Here is a 14,411-nt window from a genome sequence, read left to right as displayed (position 1 = left end):
TATGAATGATGTTTTACATTTTTCATAGCAAACCATGTGGGTGAATTTCATAAAAACGTATCATATTATGATGAACACAATTAACTGTGACAAGCACACCCAGTTCACCCCGAAACGGGCCAATAAAGCTTTGTTACACATTAGCGGCTGTCGTTAGGCATCACAGGTAGCGGAAGCATCATTGGTCATACTTCACATCTGCTTTGCACATGACACTTCTTTTGTTATCTCTCTTTTCCATAACAGAAATAGAGGTGTTTTGAAGTGTTGAACAGTAGGACAAAAAAAGCAATTCATTTACTCTTATTAGCTCTGAATGATTTTGTTCCTGCTGCAATTTTGTTGGATAGCATATGGTTGTTTAATGAGGCAGTTTTTATTTGTAATGTAGCAATAAATCAATGAGATTGGAGGACGGGTGCACAATGTGTTTGTCATCTGAGCAGTAACGCTCTTGATTTGTGAGATGCACAATAACATACAATTTGCGACATAAAGGGAGGATTACATCGATCCCCCCCAAATAGAGGGATTATAATGCAAAGTTTACACCATTTTGCTCATCAAGGTTACATTAGTCCACTTTGTCCCTCTCAGGAAGCTTTGCATCCATAGTATATTCTCCAAGTATTAGCATTAGATTTTCCTGGTTAAATTCTAAAAGCAGCCAGGGGTGTCCCCTCCTACTCCCCGAAGACGCTGGGCACTCCCAGTGACCCTTGTGAGGATATGGGATTCGGAAAATGTCTTTATGGCTATATCAACAGCATAAATGGAATTTAGACTAAATGCTCAATTTTTTTTTTCAATATTTGCCTACAATTGGTGGGTGACCATTTGAGGAGCCATATTACCTCTCATCTGAAGATAGCTGTGAGAGGCTTTGGCACACCCGTGACCTTGTTGATGATCAAAAAATAGAAGGCATTTCGGCCAAGTTGAAAGAACTATCATAAAAATGCACAACACTATGTCTCCTATGAAGGATTGTTTGTTGCGTTGAAATTTAATAATTAACTCATTGGCTTCACAGTAACTCTCAATAAGTCTGTTTCTTCTCCCATTTCAGACTGTTATTAGATGTATTGATTTTAGTTCTGCTTTTGTATTAAGGCGATATATAGTGTTTTGTTTGTAAAAAAAATATTATTTGTGCTACTAGCACAAATTTCCATCCAGTTGACCAATTAATGCGTTTTTTTCTTCATTTAGTATGTAAGCCTGGCGACACCAACCCCCCATCCTCTTTCTCAGATGTACCTTTAGTTGTATAAGCCAATTAAAGATCACATGAAACTGGAATTTTTTCCAATGCCTACTGGCACCCCCCACTGGCCTTGGGATGTGGGGTCACGTACGCATAATTCATCTGAGGGTGTCGCCAAGTGCCCACCTGACAGATCCTCGATCTCCTTAGGCCAGTGTTTTTTTACCTTTTTTGAGCCAGGGCAGGTTTTTTACATTGCCAACATTTTTCTGCACATCACTAACCATGTTATAAAGTGACACTTTGAACAGTAAATTTAATTACAGTAATATATAATGTGTCAATTTATTTATATTCAGTCAGTGTGATACCTGGGTCTGTTTATATGAACACAAAGTCGATATCCTGGCAGAAAAAGAAGAAACACACACACAAAGCTCTTCTTCAACAGCTGTCAGTCTCTCTGTGTTTTTATAGAAGTTCAGTTTGAAAAGATCAGCTCACACAGATAAGTTGTGGAAAATGGGTGCAATGTCAGAACAGCTTTCTTGTCCAGAATCGGGAACTCCTTGGTAGCAGTCAACCCAAAACGATCCAAAGGAAGATCAGCAAATCTTATTTCTAAACATTGATTCTGTTTCATTTCAGTTAGTTCCTCCTGCTCTTGTAACATTATGTCCTTTCCAACAAATGATGCTGCATTGGTCCCTAACCCAGACAATAATTGAAATGTTTCTATATTACCTCAAACAAATGTAGCCACAAGGGGGCACAAGCCAGTGTCTTATTGTGCCTGTCCCAATACCGGATAAATACAGAGGGTTGTGTCAGGAAGGGCATCCAACATAATTTTTTTTGCCCAAAAAAATATGCGAATCAAACCTCTGAATCCCATACCAGATCGGTCGGGGCCCGGGTTAACAACGGCCACCGTTGGTACTGTTGACCTTCAGGGTGCCGGTGGAAAAGTGACTACTGTTGGTCGAAGAAGGAGAGGTGGGATGTGTGCCTGGAGGAAAAGAGAGTAATGCAACGCTAAAATTATACAACTAAGAGTAGGAACAATGACAGGTAAAGGTAGAGAGCTGGTTGACATGGTGCAGAGAAGGAAGGTAGACATACTGTGTGTCCAGGAGACCAGGTCGAAAGGGAGCAAGGCTAGAAGCTTAGGGTGAGGGTTTAAGTTGTTATATCATGGTGAAGACAGAAAGAGAAATGGAGTTGGGGTTATCTTAAAAGAGGAGTTTGTTCGGAATGTCTTAGAAGTAAAAAGAGTATCAGATAGAATGATGAGTCTGAAGCTAGAAATTGAAGTTCAATGTTGTTTGTGGGTATGCCCCACAAGTAGGATGTGAGCTGGCGGAGAAGGAGAAATTTTGGTTGGACTTTGATTAAGTCATACAGAACATTCCGAGAAGTGACAGTGTTGTAATTGGTGGAGACTTCAATGGACATGTGGGCACAGAAAACAAATATGATGAGGAGGTGATGGGAAGGTTTGGACACCAGATGAGGAACGGTGAAGGACAGATGGCGGTTGACTTTGCTAAGAGAATGAAAATGGCTATTGTGGATACTTTCTTTCAGAAGAGACAGGAAGATAGGGTGACCTAAAATAGTGGAGGCAGAAGTACACAGGTAGACTACATTTTGTTTCAACTGTGTCATTTATAGGAAATCAGTGACTGCAAAGTAGTGGTTGGTTAGAGTGTAGCCCAGGGGTGGGCAATTAATTTTTATCAGGGGCCGCATGAGAAACCTGAATTGTGTCAGAGGGCCACCAAATTTCTTTCATTGTAAATTCTCAAATTCAATATTTTGAGTAGCTGGTACTGATAATCAGAAGAATAAAGCACTCTGTAAATATTCATATTAGGTTATGTGAAATTGTGGTGTATTAGTTAAATAAGAAAAACAATTATTGAACCAGTGCAATTTATTTTTAACTGTCTACTAACTATTTTACACTGTAGCCAGACAGCATAGGTTGGTGGTGTGGAGGATGACGCTGGCAGTGAGGAAGGTGAACAAACCAAAGGCTGACATGAGGACAAAATGGTGGAAGTTGAAAAAGGAAGAGTGTTGCATGACATTTAGGAAGGAGGTAAGACAAGTACTGGGTGGGCAAGAGGTCCTTCCAGATGACTGGCAAACTACAGTGAACATAATCAGAGACACATTTCGGAAGGTACTTGGTGTATGGAGTGGAAGAAAGTTAGATAAGGAGACTTGGTGGTGTAATGGGGAGGTGCAGGAATGTATACAGAAAAATAAGTTAGCAAAGAAATGGGACACTGAGAGGACGAACGAGAGTAGACAGCAGTACAAGGAGATGCAGCGCACGGTTAAAGTAAAGGTGGCAAAGGCCAAACAAGAGGCCTATGATGACTTATATGCTCGGCTGGACAGCAAGGAAGGTGAGACTGATCTTTACAGGCTGGCGAGACAGAGAGACAAAGATGGTAAGGACCTGCAGCAGGTTTGGGTGATTAAGGATAGAGATGGCAATGTATTAACAGGTGCCAGTAGTGTGATGGCAAGATGGAAAGAGTACGTTGAAGAATTGATGAATGAGGAAAATGAGAAGGAACAAAGAGTAGAAGACGTGAATGTTGTGGACCAAGACGTGGCAAGCATTAGCAAGGATGAAGTGAGGAGGGCGCTGAAGAGGATGAAGGGGGGAAAGGCACTCGGCCTGATGATTTACCAATCGAGGTAGGGAAGTGTCTTGGAGAGGTGGCGGTGGTGTTCCTGACTGGGTTATTCAACAAGATCTTAGATGGTGAACAGATGCCTGAAGAATGGAGACGAAGTGTACTTGTGCCCATTTTTAAGAACAAAGGAGATGTGCAGAGTTGTACTAACTACAGAGGAATAAAGTTGAGCCATACAATGAAACTATGGGAAAGAGTCGTTGAAGTTAGACTAAGAGCAGAAGTGAACATTTGGTGCCCATAGAAGAGTTGTGGTTTTGCATTAGGAAGTCTGGATTGTCAGAAAAGTATGTCAGAGCGGTGCAAGACATGTATCATTGTGAGGTGTGCTGTCGGTGTGACGGAGGAACTCAAGGTGGAGGTGGGACTCCACCAGGGGTCAGCTCTGAGCCCCTTCTCATTTGCTATGGTGATGGACAGGCTGACAGACGATGTTAAACAAGAATCTCCTTGGACCATGATGTTTACAGATGACATTGTGATCTGTAGCGAGAACGGGGAACAGGTGGCGGAGAAACTAGAGAGGTGGAGATATGTCCTGGAAAGGAGAGAAATGAAGTCGCAGCAAGACGCCACATCATGGCTGGTCTCATCACTGTTTTATACACTTTTTCATCCTAGCTGAAACCATTCTATCACACATCACACCTGACATTTTTCTCCAGCCGTTCCAGCTCCCATACTGTTCAATATCTGAATATAGGAAGTAACTGAGTTTAAGATGTAGGGGTCAAGTCAAGGGAATGGATGCAAACGACATGGGGAAGGCTGATGAAATAAATGTAATGTAGTAAGAGATACGTCTGATGGAGGAAGAAAGAAACTCAGATGGGAAAATAGAGGGCTTGGTGAGGAAGGAAGAGCAAATACAAAGAAATAAAATTCAGCACCGCAGGAAAACATGAAGCAGAAAAAGTCTTCAAGTGGATATTTTTGAGTCTCGGAGCGGCGAATGGAATGTCATTTGTCAAGGCCATCTTGAATCCTCTTTAAATGCATCACTAAATGCATCGCACAAGACTCAGAAATGGCAACAAACAATGCACTTCCTCTGAGCTATTTTGTATTTCATGATGCGGTTCGGGAAGACAAACTCATTGGGGGTGTGATGATAGTTGCAATTTGAAGACATAATGCCTGGCGAGACTCACTGTTATTTTCAAAGACTTTCAGGAAAGTGAAGGGACTTTTACAGTGCTTTGTACTGACATTATGTAAAATATGATCATCTCACAATTGTAATTCTTTGGATTCTTTATTCTCCTTGTGGATATACAGTATTTTGAAGGCCGTAAGTGCTGCTGCTTCACAACATACTCTGCCTTATAGAGTAAAATATGCATGTTCAAGAACAATGAGCGTTTGTCTTTATCACATGGATGTAAGTTTTGTAAATGTGTACAGCGTTCAACCCATTTGAGTAATGAACATAGTAAGCCCACAAATGGTTATTCATGGCTTTGGCTTTGTATCTGAGTGTTGACCAGTGTGGGTAATGCATTCCTTGATAAATCAAAACATTGCATCTGTTCAAGCCCCGTCTTTGAGATACAGTTCTATTTTGATTCATACTGCAGTGAAGTGGTATATTTTTTAATACGTCTGTGTAAGCTCTCAGTCGTACAGGAGTGGTCCATCGATGAAAAGGTTTCTTCAGCCGTCATCTGTACTTTTTTGAAGGTGTCGGACGTTTCGCTTCTTATCCAAGAAACTTCGTCAGCAAACTAATGTCTTACTGGTAGTTTAGGCCCTATATATAGATATACCTACTGTCCAAACATGGCGGTGCCGGACACTGCTATGATAGGTCCCTGCTCTCAGGTTGGAGGGAGCAGAGGACTACCCACTGCAGCTGCACCACTGATAGTTCCTGTCGTTCTGACTAACGACTGGCCTGATTGCCCCATTTCGACCAGTATCACCTCATCAGTATTACTAATCCTAGTTGCCTAAACAGGCTATTGTATGAACGATCCAAATTGAACCTCACCCCACCAAACCGGTTTAATGAAGGATTTAGTTGTTTTATAAAAATCGCTTCTTTTACTCCCCTTTCAAACCATCTATGTTCTTCCGCTAAGATTTTAACCTCATTGTCGTCAAATGAGAATTTGAGAATTTGTTTAGTCTCCCCAATGTACTGCTCTTTACAATTTTCATTCTTACAATGTATTGAATAAACTACATTACTTTGTTTTTCATTTGGTAGCCTATCTTTTGGATGCACTAATTTTTGCCTTAAAGTGTTTATCGGTTTGAAATAAGTAGGAATTTTGTGTTGCCAAAGGACTCTGTAGATTTTCAGAAACTCCTGCAATGTAAGGTACTGCTACTCTTCTACTTTTTGTATCTTCAGAATTTTGGGTTTGGATAAGAAACGAAACGTCCGACAACCTTCAAAAAAGTACAGATGAGGGCTCATCAATATTTTTTTTAATCTATTTTTGAACAACGTAAATGCAAGAACACAGTCGAGGTAAACTTTAATGAACTTGCAAATCGGATTGAACGTGTACTGATGTTTTGGAGTGGACTGCTGCAGTGTATTCCAGTATTTCATTCGTGATTTGTTGATTACCTCATTTTTTTACTGTTCCAACAGTCTTCAAGTGGCTAAAAAATAATCAAAAGTTATTGATAATCAAGTTTAAGTGAACTTGTTCTTTGCATAATTCATTTGGCATAATTCATTTGGTGTAAGGTGACACATTGTGAGTTTCTACTACAAAATTGTTCATAGACTTCAGCTCAGCATTCAACTCCATCATCCCCCAACAGCTCACCGACAACCTGAGCAAACTGGGGATTAGTACCTCTCTGTGCAACTGGCTGCTGGACTTCCTGATGGGAGACCACAGGCTGTCAGAGTTGGAAACAACACCTCCAGCACCATCACGCTGTACACAGGGGCCCCCGAGGGGTGTGTGCTGAGCTCCCTCCTCTTCACTCTGCTCACACATGACTGCTCACCATCATCACCCAGCTCTTTTCATAAAGTTTGTGGATGACACAACTGTGGTGGGCCTCATCAACAACGATGAGGAGACAGCCTACAGGGACGAGGTCAGCCGCCTGGCCACGTGGTGCATGGACAACAATGCCTTATGATTTACCAATCGAGGTAGGGAAGTGTCTTGGAGAGGTGGCGGTGGTGTTCCTGACTGGGTTATTCAACAAGATCTTAGATGGTGAACAGATGCCTGAAGAATGGAGACGAAGTGTACTTGTGCCCATTTTTAAGAACAAAGGAGATGTGCAGAGTTGTACTAACTACAGAGGAATAAAGTTGAGCCATACAATGAAACTATGGGAAAGAGTCGTTGAAGTTAGACTAAGAGCAGAAGTGAACATTTGGTGCCCATAGAAGAGTTGTGGTTTTGCATTAGGAAGTCTGGATTGTCAGAAAAGTATGTCAGAGCGGTGCAAGACATGTATCATTGTGAGGTGTGCTGTCGGTGTGACGGAGGAACTCAAGGTGGAGGTGGGACTCCACCAGGGGTCAGCTCTGAGCCCCTTCTCATTTGCTATGGTGATGGACAGGCTGACAGACGATGTTAAACAAGAATCTCCTTGGACCATGATGTTTACAGATGACATTGTGATCTGTAGCGAGAACGGGGAACAGGTGGCGGAGAAACTAGAGAGGTGGAGATATGTCCTGGAAAGGAGAGAAATGAAGTCGCAGCAAGACGCCACATCATGGCTGGTCTCATCACTGTTTTATACACTTTTTCATCCTAGCTGAAACCATTCTATCACACATCACACCTGACATTTTTCTCCAGCCGTTCCAGCTCCCATACTGTTCAATATCTGAATATAGGAAGTAACTGAGTTTAAGATGTAGGGGTCAAGTCAAGGGAATGGATGCAAACGACATGGGGAAGGCTGATGAGATAAATGTAATGTAGTAAGAGATACGTCTGATGGAGGAAGAAAGAAACTCAGATGGGAAAATAGAGGGCTTGGTGAGGAAGGAAGAGCAAATACAAAGAAATAAAATTCAGCACCGCAGGAAAACATGAAGCAGAAAAAGTCTTCAAGTGGATATTTTTGAGTCTCGGAGCGGCGAATGGAATGTCATTTGTCAAGGCCATCTTGAATCCTCTTTAAATGCATCACTAAATGCATCGCACAAGACTCAGAAATGGCAACAAACAATGCACTTCCTCTGAGCTATTTTGTATTTCATGATGCGGTTCGGGAAGACAAACTCATTGGGGGTGTGATGATAGTTGCAATTTGAAGACATAATGCCTGGCGAGACTCACTGTTATTTTCAAAGACTTTCAGGAAAGTGAAGGGACTTTTACAGTGCTTTGTACTGACATTATGTAAAATATGATCATCTCACAATTGTAATTCTTTGGATTCTTTATTCTCCTTGTGGATATACAGTATTTTGAAGGCCGTAAGTGCTGCTGCTTCACAACATACTCTGCCTTATAGAGTAAAATATGCATGTTCAAGAACAATGAGCGTTTGTCTTTATCACATGGATGTAAGTTTTGTAAATGTGTACAGCGTTCAACCCATTTGAGTAATGAACATAGTAAGCCCACAAATGGTTATTCATGGCTTTGGCTTTGTATCTGAGTGTTGACCAGTGTGGGTAATGCATTCCTTGATAAATCAAAGCATTGCATCTGTTCAAGCCCCGTCTTTGAGATACAGTTCTATTTTGATTCATACTGCAGTGAAGTGGTATATTTTTTAATACGTCTGTGTAAGCTCTCAGTCGTACAGGAGTGGTCCATCGATGAAAAGGTTTCTTCAGCCGTCATCTGTACTTTTTTGAAGGTGTCGGACGTTTCGCTTCTTATCCAAGAAACTTCGTCAGCAAACTAAAGTCTTACTGGTAGTTTAGGCCCTATATATAGATATACCTACTGTCCAAACATGGCGGTGCCGGACACTGCTATGATAGGTCCCTGCTCTCAGGTTGGAGGGAGCAGAGGACTACCCACTGCAGCTGCACCACTGATAGTTCCTGTCGTTCTGACTAACGACTGGCCTGATTGCCCCATTTCGACCAGTATCACCTCATCAGTATTACTAATCCTAGTTGCCTAAACAGGCTATTGTATGAATGATCCAAATTGAACCTCACCCCACCAAACCGGTTTAATGAAGGATTTAGTTGTTTTATAAAAATCGCTTCTTTTACTCCCCTTTCAAACCATCTATGTTCTTCCGCTAAGATTTTAACCTCATTGTCGTCAAATGAGAATTTAAGAATTTGTTTAGTCTCCCCAATGTACTGCTCTTTACAATTTTCATTCTTACAATGTATTGAATAAACTACATGACTTGGTTTTTCATTTGGCAGCCTATCTTTTGGATGCACTAATTTTTGCCTTAAAGTGTTTATCGGTTTGAAATAAGTAGGAATTTTGTGTTGCCAAAGGACTCTGTAGATTTTCAGAAACTCCTGCAATGTAAGGTACTGCTACTCTTCTACTTTTTGTATCTTCAGAATTTTGGGTTTGGATAAGAAACGAAACGTCCGACAACCTTCAAAAAAGTACAGATGAGGGCTCATCAATATTTTTTTTAATCTATTTTTGAACAACGTAAATGCAAGAACACAGTCGAGGTAAACTTTAATGAACTTGCAAATCGGATTGAACGTGTACTGATGTTTTGGAGTGGACTGCTGCAGTGTATTCCAGTATTTCATTCGTGATTTGTTGATTACCTCATTTTTTTACTGTTCCAACAGTCTTCAAGTGGCTAAAAAATAATCAAAAGTTATTGATAATCAAGTTTAAGTGAACTTGTTCTTTGCATAATTCATTTGGCATAATTCATTTGGTGTAAGGTGACACATTGTGAGTTTCTACTACAAAATTGTTCATAGACTTCAGCTCAGCATTCAACTCCATCATCCCCCAACAGCTCACCGACAACCTGAGCAAACTGGGGATTAGTACCTCTCTGTGCAACTGGCTGCTGGACTTCCTGATGGGAGACCACAGGCTGTCAGAGTTGGAAACAACACCTCCAGCACCATCACGCTGTACACAGGGGCCCCCGAGGGGTGTGTGCTGAGCTCCCTCCTCTTCACTCTGCTCACACATGACTGCTCACCATCATCACCCAGCTCTTTTCATAAAGTTTGTGGATGACACAACTGTGGTGGGCCTCATCAACAACGATGAGGAGACAGCCTACAGGGACGAGGTCAGCCGCCTGGCCACGTGGTGCATGGACAACAATCTCCGTCTGAATGTGGGGAAGGCGAAAGAGATTGTTGTGGACTTCAGGAGAGTGCACCCTCAGCATTCTCCATTAACCACCATGTTGGAGCCACAACACGACATCACTGGCCAAGAGATCCTACCAGCGCCTGTACTTCCTCCGCAAGTTCAAAAGAGTTGGAGCCCCGACCCCCATCACAACCTCCTTCTACCGCGGTACCCTCGAGAGCAGCCTGACCAGCTGTATCACCGTGTGGTACGGCGCATGCAGCGTGTCCTGCCGTAAGACTCTGCAGCGCATCGTTAGGACAGCTGAGAAGATCATCGGTGTCTTTCTCCCCCCCCCCCCTTCAGGACATTTACAACACCCGCAGAGCCATCAGGATCGTTGGCGATCCCACCCACCCCTCCCACAGCCTCTTCAACCTGCTGCCATCGGATAGGAGACTGTGGAGTCTCCGAGCCAAGACCAGCAGGCTCAAGGACAGTTTCTGCCACCAGGCAGTCAGGAGACTCAACTCCCCCCCAGCCCTGGCCCCCGCCCCCTCCCCCTTCCCACTGCCACACTCACTGAACTCTGAGTACACGATGTACTATCATACTGAACTCTATATTTTGTTCTTACTCGTTTTTTTTCTGCAAGACCTCAATTCAACCGTTTTTTTTTTGTTTGTTTTTGCACTACTACATTACGTCACTTTACGACACTACCAATCTATACAGCTATGATAGGTCCCTACTCTCAGGTTGGGGGCGGGCAGAGGACCCCTCCCTGTGGCCCCACTGATTGTTCCTACATTCCTGACTAACGACTGGCCTATTTGCCCCACTCCCACCGGTATCACCTCATCAGCATTACGAATGTTGCCTAACCTGTTTTGCCTAACAGGCTATTGTATGAACGATCCAAATTGAACTCACCCCACCAGACTGGTTTAATGAAGGATTTTGTTGTTTTATAAGAATCGCTTCTTTTACCCCCCTTTCAAACCATCTATGTTCTTTCGCTAAGATTTTAACCTCATTGTCGTCAAATGAGTGGTTGCTAGCTTTTAGGTGCAAATGTACTGCCGATTGAGGCCCACTTGTATTATCCCTGCGATGTTGATAAAGTCTTTTTTTGAGAATTTGTTGAGTCTCCCCAATGTACTGCTCTTTACAATTTTCATTCTTACAATGTATGGAATAAACTACATTACTTTGTTTTTCATTTGGTAGCCTATCTTTTGGATGCACTAATGTTTGCCTTAACGTGTTTATCGGTTTGAAATAAGTAGGAATTTTGTGTTGCCAAAGGACTCTTTGTAATTTTTCAGAAACTCCTGCAATGTGCTCACCTGATATCAGGCGAGCACTCACTAACTGTGGGTACCTTCAGTGGTCATTCAACAAATGTCAGAAAGAAAGAATAGGGAATGAAACCAATAATTCTCAAGATGCAAAAAGGAGAGGAGTAGCAGTACCTTACATTGCAGGTGTTTCTGAAAAATTAAAAAGAGTCCTTTGGCAACACAAAATTCCTACTTATTTCAAACCGATAAACACGTTAAGGCAAAAATTAGTGCATCCAAAAGATAGGCTACCAAATGAAAAACAAAGTAATGTAGTTTATTATTTTATATTAGCATATTTGACAATAAAGCTGACTTTGACTTTTCAGGGAGATAACATATGACTCTTAGGTCAGGCCCAAAATGAAATGTTGCGTTGGGTTACATTTCCATTCAGGTGCGGATTTGGACATAAAGTTATGGTGAGAATAGATTTTCACTTTGCCCACTACACACACGAGATTAATCTGTTAAGACAAACCAGTAATCGTAATAGCGGATGCTCGTGAGGCCAACCACTATTGTCATTCACCACCTGTTTATTTCCATACTGAGGACGGGGCAGATGTATGTTTCCGTTTGGTTGCTCCACAGCGTATTATAGTCCAGCGATAGCAGCAGATGGGTAACTCAAAAGCCGTCCAGCAATTGGCTGACTGGAACGCAATACGCAAAAAAAAGACCAACATATCATTCGTCGACGTCAAACTATAATCAATGTGAAATAGAAAAGTTAAATATAGATTAATTATTCAGCACCTGCTGGGAACACGGCATACGGACAAAATGTGAAAAAAACTTTGCAGCAGAATGTGTCATTTTAATCGGCATCTGTGCCAAACACTGCAGAAGGGTGCTGCTAGTATGGCGGTCCTCACGGTATTCAAACTGAAACACAGAAATAGAAATGATTGAATCACAACGATGGCAGCTTTGAACAACACTCAATGCTCAGTCGGCAGATTGGACAACATGTGCTTGGAGCAATTTGTTTGGCAAGTCAGATCGTCAAGGCCGGCGATGAGGGCAGCAGGAACATTGTACCTTTGAATTCTCTGCGGAGTTCGACTTCACTGCAGAGCCAGCGCTCTCTGTCCTCGCTTCAAATTAAAAGGCAAGTTGGCTGATGTGAAGCATTGGAATCCTGAATGTGGAACCGTTTTTGCACTTCCTGCCAAGGACTGCCTGTTGTCCATCCAAAGGGCAGGGGATAAGGCAGTTGGGCATGCTTCAATAAACATCATCTAAATTCACAAAGGGAGAATGTTATGTGCCGTCTTGCACACAGAACGAATCAGGCATCGTGTTAATGAGTCACAGTAGGAGTAAATGTTCTCTTTCATGTGAGGCAGCGGGTCAGTTTAGGGATGTTATTTTAAAGCCTTGTGTGCTCGATGCTGGTGGGAAAAATAAAACAGCAAAAGCATGACTACGAGTGGAGATCCAAATGTGGTGTTTGTTTTCTCCCCATCCGTTTCAGAATATAAATCAGGAGCACATTGGGGAGAAAAATATGGATGACTTTGTGTTTACAACTAGGCTAAGTTTGCTCACATAACGAAAGAAAGTCAAAGCAAGACTTGCAATTTTTAAGAGCTGCCTGATGAGAGTTCTGCATCCACTTGCACACATCGCGTGATTAAAAATACTTTTTTTTTTCAAGCGACTTGTCTCAAAAGCAATTGTTTGGGTCGGGCGGGAACATATTTAGCAAATTGTACTTTTTAATTGCTTTTTGCAAATAACTCACACCGATCAAGTGTGAAATTAACCAATGCCAAGCTCACTTTTGGTTGTGTGCATCTTTCCCCAAAATGAGTCTGTGGATGAACTTTGAAGTTTTTCCTGTCATATCACTTGGGTCCACTTCACATCATGACGTCCCCGTGCTGACTTTCTCTGCTCATGACTTGGGGGCTTGAGTAGGTGAACATCCAGAACTACTTTCAGGCAAATTCCTGTTTCTCGCAACCTTCACAAGAGCACATTGTCAGAAAAACGATGTTGGAGCCAAAATGTTTGTTGAATAAATTGATTAATGTGTGAAGTATTAGCTTTGGTTAACTGGCAGATAATCAACTGATGAGTGGTGTCAGTGTCATTTCTGAGTTTGCAATTGGCCACACTAATCGACAAGTGTAATTTAGCAATTTACTGATTAACTTCTAATCCCACTATTGTAATTGTTTTGAAATGTTTGAACCGGCATTTTTTTTTTTTCACAATAACGTCTCAACCTCTGCAAATAGATGCTACCTGCCAGCCGTGGCTCCTCCCTTTGTAATTTAAGTTGTGCTTGCCAGTGGTTTAGCAGAATATTCATTGCTTACTTGCGTGACACAGGGCCTTCCAAAGACAAAGGGATTTTGCAAGACATGATATATTCTTGTGCAAAGTAAAATATAATTTGGGGTCATTTATATAACTTGGGGTTATTTTGACACCAGCTAGCCATATGTGTTAAACAATTTATTTGAAATGTTCTAGTGCTTTTAAGAAAAAAAGGGGTTTTGTTGTTTTTATTCGATTGACTATTAAATATTTCTCTGGAGACCTTTTGAGTCCAAGGTCCAACTATTGACCTTGGATACGGGTCATTAAATGTTCAATCTTTCAGGTTTCCATTTACCCTCTCTCAAACTGGTGGTTGAATCAGGTTTAAGGGACCAATCCCCGATTTGGCTCAATTTAATCCAACTTTATGGGTTGTTTCACACAAAACTCCCAAAATTCGCATTAAATGAATCATTTTGTACAAAACAACCAAAGTAATGGGATCAAATTGACCCAAATAGCAGGTTGCTCCCTTTTGAATCATGTTGGAATTGGATTGGATTGGATTTTCCCTTATTAGTCTCACAGTGGAGAAATTTACGAAAAATTTTCTACATTGAATCATTTAAAGGACAAGCGACGCCCCGGACAAGTTGTGTCCATAATTTGTAAAATCACTTCTACT

At 41.7% G+C, this 14,411-nt stretch overlaps 1 protein-coding gene, 1 long non-coding RNA gene and 1 pseudogene across 2 annotated transcripts in view; 1 reads left to right on the top strand and 2 right to left on the bottom strand.

Annotated features, from left to right (window-relative positions):
- The window catches only part of alk (ALK receptor tyrosine kinase), a 498,990-nt gene that overhangs the window by 212,886 nt on the left and 271,693 nt on the right, over window positions 1–14,411 (top strand). The window lies entirely within an intron of this gene.
- On the bottom strand, window positions 684–4,035 carry LOC148893963 (uncharacterized; annotated as a pseudogene).
- On the bottom strand, window positions 11,754–12,640 carry LOC148893962 (uncharacterized). The gene is made up of 3 exons (XR_016115922.1): window positions 12,497–12,640; window positions 12,212–12,340; window positions 11,754–12,108 (listed from the first exon to the last, which is right to left on the bottom strand). It is a non-coding gene; the product is annotated as an uncharacterized LOC148893962 (long non-coding RNA).

Source organism: Hippocampus bargibanti, linkage group LG09, assembly GCF_051943395.1.
Source record: "Hippocampus bargibanti isolate YZ-2025 linkage group LG09, ASM5194339v1, whole genome shotgun sequence".
NCBI lineage: Eukaryota > Metazoa > Chordata > Actinopteri > Syngnathiformes > Syngnathidae > Hippocampus > Hippocampus bargibanti.
This window is presented reverse-complemented; position numbering and strand designations above follow the sequence as displayed.